Source organism: Festucalex cinctus, chromosome 7 (genome assembly GCF_051991245.1).
Source record: "Festucalex cinctus isolate MCC-2025b chromosome 7, RoL_Fcin_1.0, whole genome shotgun sequence".
In the NCBI taxonomy this organism is placed as follows: domain Eukaryota; kingdom Metazoa; phylum Chordata; class Actinopteri; order Syngnathiformes; family Syngnathidae; genus Festucalex; species Festucalex cinctus.
In genome coordinates, this window is record NC_135417.1 from 28,934,377 (window position 1) to 28,943,969 (window position 9,593).

The 9,593-nt window shown below is 38.6% G+C and overlaps 1 long non-coding RNA gene across 1 annotated transcript; it reads right to left on the minus strand.

The window, feature by feature from the left end:
- Window positions 1-2,944: 2,944 nt before the first annotated feature.
- Window positions 2,945-9,388, minus strand: LOC144022505 (uncharacterized). The gene is made up of 3 exons (XR_013284346.1): window positions 7,502-9,388; window positions 5,538-5,619; window positions 2,945-3,407 (listed from the first exon to the last, which is right to left on the minus strand). It is a non-coding gene; the product is annotated as an uncharacterized LOC144022505 (long non-coding RNA).
- Between the last annotated feature and the right edge of the window lie 205 nt (window positions 9,389-9,593).

A 9,593-nucleotide genomic window follows, 5' to 3' on the forward strand; every position in this document is an offset into this window, starting at 1 on the left:
TTAATGATTATTAATTTCAGAAACATGCTTTATAAACTAATGCTTAACAGATGCTTAATGAAGATTTAAAAGCACAAAACATAAAAAAATATACCCAAAACTCAGCAGTATATTCACTAAGAATGCGCTGCGTCCGGTAATCGCGTGAAATATTGCACCACAACTGCACCCGCAGTCTGCGCCCAGTTACCCACCTATTCACTAAGGATATTGCTCTAATCATATACCGGCGCAAACACGCCCACAAAACTGGCAGCTTGGAGCAAATGTGCACCTGATTTACCACACATGGCAATGGATTTGCGCCAAGAACATGGTTGTTATAGTAACAGTTGCGAGAAAGATGACATTATCAGAAAGCCAGGTTGGACCGAGAGTAAGCGTTTATAGCGCCATTAAACTGTACAGAGCAGAGAGGACAAAAACGATGTCATTCATTCATAAAGTACAAATTATTGGTGCGGTCGTTTAAAAAATATATCTTTTCAGAGGTTGGCGTGGGCGTACAATATGCATCTGGCACGTAAAAATGATTGTAAAATGCCTCCCCGCCATTGCCGATCAGTCCGGGTTACGTCATGTATCCTAAACTAACATGGACAAATCTTTCTCTCTTTTTTTTTTTTTTCCTTTTTGGTTAATTTGTTTGCTGTCTGTATGTTTGCGTTAGAGTGAATGGATGGTTGTCGATTTTCACTAATAGTAGATAAGTGGGTTGCTTATTGGTTCCTTAAGTTTGTTTTGAATCTCTAATACGACTCATTGATATTGTCATTCTGGATAATCATCTGATGTTTTCACCTACTTGTTTTTACCTGTTGTAAATCAAAAGGCCCTGTATATCTGGAACTTTGATGGCATCACTGTGTTTTTTCAAATCATAATAATTCTGAATAAAATGATTTACACACACACACACACACACACAAAAAATCGTTATACCAGCGTGGGGCATCACGAAATATGCTCAGAATTAATTTCACCTATGTATGTCTGTGATTAGACACTTATGCATGTGGCAAATTGCAGCCATAATTTAATAATGCATATATCACTCCATTACATATCTACTTTGTGTAATTTCAGTCCAAATAAATGTGTTTTTCATTAATTTGATCCCCTAAATCACAGCTGTCAAAATCCGGTCCTCAATGGCCAGAGTACTACATGTTTTTGAGGTTTCCTGACTCCAACACACCTGATTAAGTGATCAGGATCATTATCGGGTAACTTCAAAGCTTGCTGATGAGCTGATCATTTGAATCAGCTGCGTTGGACAAGGGAAACCTCTAAAATATGCAAGACTCCGGCCCTCGAGGGCCTGAATTTGAAACCTGTGAATGCACTGAAAGTTGCATGTCATGCCTGCAGGCTCTGCTCTCACTCAGGCTGCGATTTTGTTTTTCAGCAGCAGTTTGACCAGCGGGTGGCGCACGAGAGACATGCACATTTGAGATGCAACTGTAATCATCTAGCAGCTGCATTTAAGAAGCAGCTCGGGCGGGACACGGGGACACACTTGTCCGTCTAATGGTCTATTTACTTGCTCTTTGTCATAGCCTAAAGTTCTTGTTTGCCTGCCTCATTTATAGTAAGTTGTTGAATTCCTTGTTTGTACTTTGTTACCTGCTACCGATTGTTTGGTGCAAGCTCTTTCTGTTAAGTAGTTTAGGCATGCACTTTTTTTTTTTTTTTTCATTTCTTGCCTGTTGAAAACTCCTGTTGAACTTTGTTGTGTATAAAGCACTATATATCGTAAATAAAGATGACTAGACTTTTTGTAATTAAATATGTGAATCCTTACTGGCTGTCCACGTTTTTGGGACCCCCCCCCCTTTGATATACTGGGTGATTCAAAAGGAATGACGGAGTGAGTGTTTGAAAGATAAGGTTCCCTATTTTTCTATAATTGTTACGTGACACTGAGACTCGTGTCTGGGAGCGACAGCAAAAAAAAATAAAAAAATAAAAGAACTCCTGACCTCACAGTTTGTGATTTTTTATTTTTTTTTCCTCGAGGGGTTTGTAAAAGATAAAGTCTTTGTTCCGCCATTACCAACTGATCTGGAAAACTTAAAACATTGAATATCAACAGCATTCAGCATTCAGTTGATCCCGATGTGCTTCGTGTTTGGGAAGAATTCTCGTATTGATGTTGTTCGTGCTGCAAGGGGAGGCCATCTTGAGCACTTGTAACCTGTGAAATAAAACTTGACTGTTAGTAGAATACTTGGTAACGCTTTATATTAAGGTCCTATTAATAAGCATTAATAAGAGTTAGTAAGAATTAATAAGTGTTAATAAGTCCTTTATATAATGCTTATTAAAATTATTATGTGTTTAATAATCTACATTAGTGTTAATAATGGGGTTAAAGTCCTATTAATAAGTATTAATAAGAGTTAGTAAGAATTCATCGGTGTTAATAAGTCCTTTATATGATGCTTATTAAAACTATTATTTGTTTAATAGTCTACATTAGTGTTAATAATGGGATTATAACAGTTATACGAAACACTTAACTGAGCTTCTTGCAGCTACTGGATCTAAAGCAAGAATAGTGTCTTATGAAGACTAATAAATCTTTATAGATGCATTATTATTTTTTAATAAACACTTGAGATTTCTGCAGCTACTGGATCTAAAGCGAGAACAATGAATTATTAAGGCTTATAAATATTTATAAATGCATTATTAAGCCTTTAAAAACAGTTAACTAGTGTTCTGCAGCTACTGGATCTAAAGCGAGAACAATGCTTTATTAAGGCACATTAATTATTTAGGTTTATTAATTACACATTTAATAATTGTTACCAATGGTTTCAACTCTTCCACATCTGGAATAAACACAAAATTTGATTATGGTTGATACAATACTGAAGAAAAAAAATACAAAATAATACAGTTTGACACGACGAGGAAAGGTAGGACTCAGACGCAGGATAAAGGTAGGCCACAAAGGCAACAGGTTTATTTCCGGCCAACAGCTGTCTCCTCTCAACCTGAGAGGAGAAAGGGGAATCAAAAAGTGGAGAACTAAAAACGCTCCACTGGGGAGGAAAAAACAGCCAAAAGGTACAGGGGACAACAAAAAGCACTCCGCTAGGGAGGAAAAAAGGTTCAAGGCACAAGGGGTAACTAAGGGCGCTCCGCTGGGGAGGAAAAGGCACAAAAACAAGGCAAAACAACAAGGCAACGGGAACAAGGACTCGAGGACTCGAGGACTCGAGGACTCGAGGACTCGAGGACTCGAGGACTGTGGGACGCTTCCATGCACTGAGATGTGTGACACTTCGGCACTGAGGGGAGAATGCAGGTGGCTTTTATTGTCTGGGTTGATTGGTGACAGGTGGTGATAATCATGGGAGGGAACCAGTAATTAGGGAGCGGCAGGAAGGGCAAGTGACCTGGGGTGAGAAGGGAATCAAAATATCAAAATAAAACAGGGAACATGACTATGAAAAATAAAAGCATGGGCCGTCACGCCGGTGGCGGTGTGACACAGTTCTTTCAACAGTGAACCCAGAACTGTCATTTATTGCTGTTACTGTCAAGTTGATGACCTTTTTCACAACATGTATTAAAGTGAACTTTAAAAGGCATTTTGAAAACAAAAAGCAAAAAAATACAGTTAATCTTTAGCACCTGTTAATATTGAGGTATATAAAAAACATCAATCAACACTGAATTGAAACAGTTTTGTTTTTCAAATAATTTGATGAAAAATTTAACATTTTACAACGTTACCACTCTTTTTGTCTTCAAATAGTCACCTAACCCCGGGTTTTCACTGGATGCGGTTGCGGTGCGGTTGCGGTGCGGTGCGTCTTGACTGCGTGCTCCGGACGGGTCAATTTTTTTGTCAATCCACACCGGCTCCGCACAGCTGCGGTCCGGCAGCTCCGTCGCCGCCCACTTCCCAACGTGTCTCGCGGGACCGCGCGCGCGCGATCATGTGGCATTTCACAACGACAAACATACAGAAAGTCTGCTCAACAGAGAAGCAGAAAGATATGAGATTCCATGCAGCATCCTTTTTTTGGTTGTCCTTGTAAAGTATATTAATAACGAGAGTCGGGTCAGTGCGGGTCCACTCTTTATTTCTGTCTTCCCCGTCCGGCTGCCGCTCAGTACGGCAAGCGAGACGGGCACAACAAGCAATCGCGAACATCAAACTCACAATACATTACAGTCCTTATAAAAAGGATGTGCCGTGTCATATATTATTTTGTGGTTTTCCACCTCCAATATAAACCTCTCCTCGTCCATGTTCGCTGGTGTCTAAACCGTGAATGAGCACATGGCCCGGCGACGCCCACGTCACGTTTTGCTGAAAAACTTGCGAAATAGGAGCTGGCGAGTATTTTATTCTGAAAGGTAAACGGAAATTTATTTTGAAACTGCCTCGGTCTTCCTGTCGCGCTCGATGTGTTTTGTGCTAGCTTGCCATTTGCCGGAGGCCTACCGCTGCGGCGTCCGGCAAAAATAGAAAATAGGCTATCCTTGCGGAAGGCTTGCGGCACGCCGCAGGCCTTCCGCAGTCGACACGCAACGCACCCGCAAGCGGTGTAGACTGCACCATTCGAATGAATGGAATCTAATTGCTTGCGTCGCCGGACCGCACTGCAACCGCACCGCAACCGCATCCAGTGAAAACCCGGGGTAAGGCTGTTTGAAAGCGCTATATAAATAAAGATGACTTGGTCATTTGCTTCAAAACATCTTTTTTTTTAATGTACAGTGTTCCCTCGTTTTCCGCTGGGGTTAGGTTCCAAAAAATACCCGCAATAAATGAAATCCGCGAAGTAGTTAGCTTTATGTTTTACAACTCTTATAAATGTTTTAAGGCTCAAAAATCCCCGACCGCACAATTTATACACTTTTCTCATTGAGGCATTTACATGTTCTCCCATTTCTCTCTTGTTCAAACATTGACAATGTTCAAACCTTCATAAATTTTATAAAATGCGTATATTACTGTAAAAAAATATGCAAAATTGCACTTAAAAAAAAATCCGCGATACAGCGAAAAGTGAACCGCGTTATAGCGAGGGAAGACTGTACTTGAAAGTCAGATATGCAGTAAATAGACCTACAATGTATTAGTATGATTAAACACATTCTGAAAATGTGATTGAAAACATCACTACGGACAAAAATAGTACAACTGCAACAGTAACACATCAAAACAGAGTGTTTTGTCAATATCAATGCAATGATGATGAACAGATCTAAATTTACATACATAAAGAAATGGTGAGCTATTGTAATAAAGATCATGTGCTAGTACTTTAAACCATAACATCACTATGAATATGTAGGAAATTTGAGTGGCAGATTTAAGGCATTTCTTTACTGGCTTCATTATTCAGACCAAAAAACTCCCTGCCTAATCTCTAGCCTTCATTTTACCCTGTACCTGTTAGCTATGTCAAGTAATAGCCTACCAAGAAGACCATCTTTGTGTTTCCTACCTGGCCATTCTGTCCAGTCAATAAGACAGAGATGGTCAGACAGCAAGGATTCAGTTTGATTACCTCTCTGTCTCCAAACTTGCTCCTTAATGCTACACCAGGCTCTTTCTGTGTGTGGGCACCTGTTTGGGGATCTCCATACCACCTGGAATGATTTACAGTCATATGATTGTATCCAAGTGCAGAGAGGGAACGGTAAGCGCGGCATTCATCACTAATGATGTTTGATCCTATCCTGACATCATGTGCAATCAGTGGAACCAGGTCATGTCGGGTTCTTCTTTCCACCAGGCGCACGACTGGCTTTACTCTCTTTCTCCTCTGCTGCTGCACACCAAAGACCCATTTCCGTCTTCTCCAATTTCAACTTCTATTTTTAGTGTGACATTTCATTTATTTATTTATTTATTTATTTTTAAGGGGAGGTTTGTGACCTCTAACCTTTCTGGGACATTTTCTTTTGAACCTTCCTTCCTTCCTTCCTTCCTTCCTTCCTTCCTTCCTTCCTTCCTTCCATCCATCCATCCATCCATCCATTTTCTTGACCGCTTATTCCTCACAAGGGTCGCGGGCTTTTTAATCTTGTAAATGTTATTTAGTTCCTTTTTTTTTTTTTTTTTTTTTTTTACAGTATGTACAATTAAAACTACCAAATTAATGTAATAACTTAACAATTATAATAATATTGATGATGGTAATTCCATCATTTACAGGTGAATCTATCAAAACATGAGAATACTTGAAGGACTTGTAGACAGACAAGTTTCTGGAAGTAGTTTGGGAGAGTATAAGTTTTATGGCACAAGTGACCAAAAGGATTATTTTATTGTCTAGCTCACTTATTGCTTGCACTTAGCAGATGCACCTGTCTGGCCCCATCCCATGAAATATCCAGGGGATAAATAAATACATAAACGAATAAATAAACATATGTATACATAAATAAAAAGAGCTATAAAGTGCTGTTCAGTCTGTGATTGACGTTTCGCTCCCTCTCGCTATTGGTCAACAGTGTTGCCACAGTTACCTTGAAAAAGTAACTTAGTTACTTTACTGATTACTTGGTTTTAAAAGTAACTAAATTGCGTTACTGATTACTTGATTTTAAAAGTAACTAAGTTAGATTAAACGTTACTTTTTTAGTTACTTTCAGCAGCTGCCGATAACACCATCTCAACATAAAAATAATGCAGTAGAAACGGAGTTCCAAATACTTTATTGAAAGTGCATTTTTAACATGAAAATAAAGGTTTTTTTTTTAATGAAAAACAAAATAGGCAGTCTCTCTTGACTTCTTGTAACGTAAATACTTTTTATAAAACAAAAAATAAAAATCTATCCAGGTTGAAAATGAAAATCCCCTAAATTCCTCTATTGTTTGTATGTTCCGCTATTCCAGTGTGTACACATGTATCAGTTTAAATATTTATTAGTAGTTATTGACAGTTATAATGGTTTTTTGGTTTCTTTGTTTTTTCTCTTCAAAATAAGGATCAGGAAAACAAAAGGTTGATAATTTAATGTTAAATATAAATATTTAACTTTTAGACAGACACCAACACAATTAAACAGAATATTTGCACATTGTGAAGTATTTCAGAAACATAAATTTAAGACATGAAATAAATCTACCGTCCAGCCAAAATAAATATGAAGCCACCTTATGGAACAATAAATCTATCAAACACATTTTAACCACTTAATATATGCAAAAATATTTCCAAAAGTTCATTTCCCTTTTTAATCAACAATTTTTGTATTTAACATTTTTTTTTTCTTTTGTCATCACTTTCATTTTTGGTTAATGTATGACATCTTTTTTTGTTTTTTTAATCTGAGACACGATGATGACCACAGAATCACTACTGTTTATATTTTGTTTTTTGGGCTGTCGTAATCGCGGTCACGTCTCAGCTCCTATCTGCTGCTCATGCTAGTTGTAGACATTGACAGGGAGCCACAAACTGAGAAATGAGATACTTGCAGTGTGCTTTTAGCTTAGCTGGTGTGTTGGCTGTGGGACATACCTGTGTCGTTTGAATCCATGCAATGGATCGTCACGGGAGTTGTTCTTTTTGGCTCGCGCGCAGTACCAACGCCGGCCCGGGACATACAAGTGCACCGAGAGGACTCGATAGCCATGGGAAATACCGAGATGTACGGCACCGGCTTCTGCTAACTGTCTCCATTTGTATGTTGTCACTCGTTGCGCGCGCGCGCACGGAAACACGGAAGTAGCTTGAATGGTGATGCTACTGAAATGTAAACAAAACAAGTAGAGCACGGCGCAGAACTCTTGCTATTGTTATGAAAACCATAAAGCCTCACTCGCAACCGATACGGTCGTTTAGCTCCCCTTGACGAACGATGGTTCGGTCGAATCGTTTTTTTGTTCCACCCCTACTGAAAACGTAACTTGTCTGATGTCACTCGCCCTGGCGAGAGGGCGGAGACGACCTCATCCCATAATGCTTCACGGACCAGTTGAGGATGGAAATAAAAAAATTTTTTTTTACCACTTTTATGGTCCATAATGCACACTTTTTTTGTTGTGTTGTGTGCCTGTTGGTTAATAAAACTAGTAGTAAAAGTATCATCACTTTTGTTTTGAATGTGCAAACCATTCATGACCAGACCATGGCTGAATTCAGTGTGGTGATCAATGACTTCTGCCTCATCTTCGTAGTTAGCGGCAGTTGTTTGTGACTGTTACAACAGTGAGATATTTTGCCTTCTTCATGAAAATGTGGAGTAACGCATTGAATTTCTGGACAGTAACTTTAATCAGACTACTTTGTAGAATAAAGTAACGCTTTAGACTACTAGCAAGCGGTTAACAAAATGGATGGATGGATGTTGAGGTAGTACTTACATCAGTCCAGTTTATGTAAAAAAGATAAGAAACATTTTACATGGCATTTATATATTTCAAATGCGTCAACAACTTTATTCTTAGTTTACAATTCCTGTGGCAGGTTGAAAGGCATCCAGTTGTACAGATGCTGGAAGTTTAGCGGCTGTGGGTAATGGGTACCCAGTCTGCATGAAGTTTGTCAACTGCTCATCAAGTTGAGAAAAAGTGGTAGTGTTAATGACAAACTAGACTAACGTACAGTGTTGCCACAGTTACCTTGAAAAAGTAACTTAGTTACTTTACTGATTACTTGGTTTGAAAAGTAACTAAATTGCGCTACTGATTACTTGATTTTAAAAGTAATTAAAATTTACTTTTTTAGTTACTTTCAGCAGCTGCCGATAACACCATCTCAACATAAAAATAATGCGGTAGAAACGGAGTTCCAAATACTTTATTGAAAGTGCATTTTTAACATGAAAATAAAGTTGTTGTTTTTTTATGAAAAACAAAATAGGCAGTCTCTCTTGACTTCTTGTAACGTAAATACTTTTTATAAAACAAAAAATAAAATCTATCCAGGTTGAAAATGAAAATCCCCTTAATTCCTCTATTGTTTGTTTGTTCCGCTATTCCAGTGTGTACACTTGAGTCGACTCGTGCATGCTGAAAACGTGACTTGTCTGACGTCACTCCCCTGGCGAGAGGGCGGAGACAACCTCATCCCATAATGATTCACGGACCAGTTGAGGATGGAAATAAATTATTTTTTTTACCACTTTTATGGTCCATAATGTACACTTTTTTTGTTGCGTTGTGTGCCTGTTGGTTAATAAACTAGTAGTAAAAGTATCATCACTTTTGTTTTGAATGTGCAAACCATTCACGACCAGACCATGGCTGAATTCAGTGTGGTGATCAATGACTTCTGCCTCATCTTCGTAGTTAGCAGTAGTTGTTTGTGACTGTTACAACAGTGAGATAGTTTGCCTTCTTCATGAAAATGTGGAGTAACGCATTGATTCTCTGGACAGTAACTTTAATCAGACTACTTTGTAGAATAAAGTAACGTGTTAGACTATTAGTTACTTTAGAAAGCGACTTTTTTGAGTAACGCGTTACTTAGTAACGCGTTACTCAAAAAAGTCGCCGGCAAGTTACCGGCAACACTGTTGGTCAATGCTGTGGAACCAAACGGACGACGACGTAGGTATGTCACATTATGCGTCAAGACAAGCAAAAATTCTAACATGCTAGACTTTCGT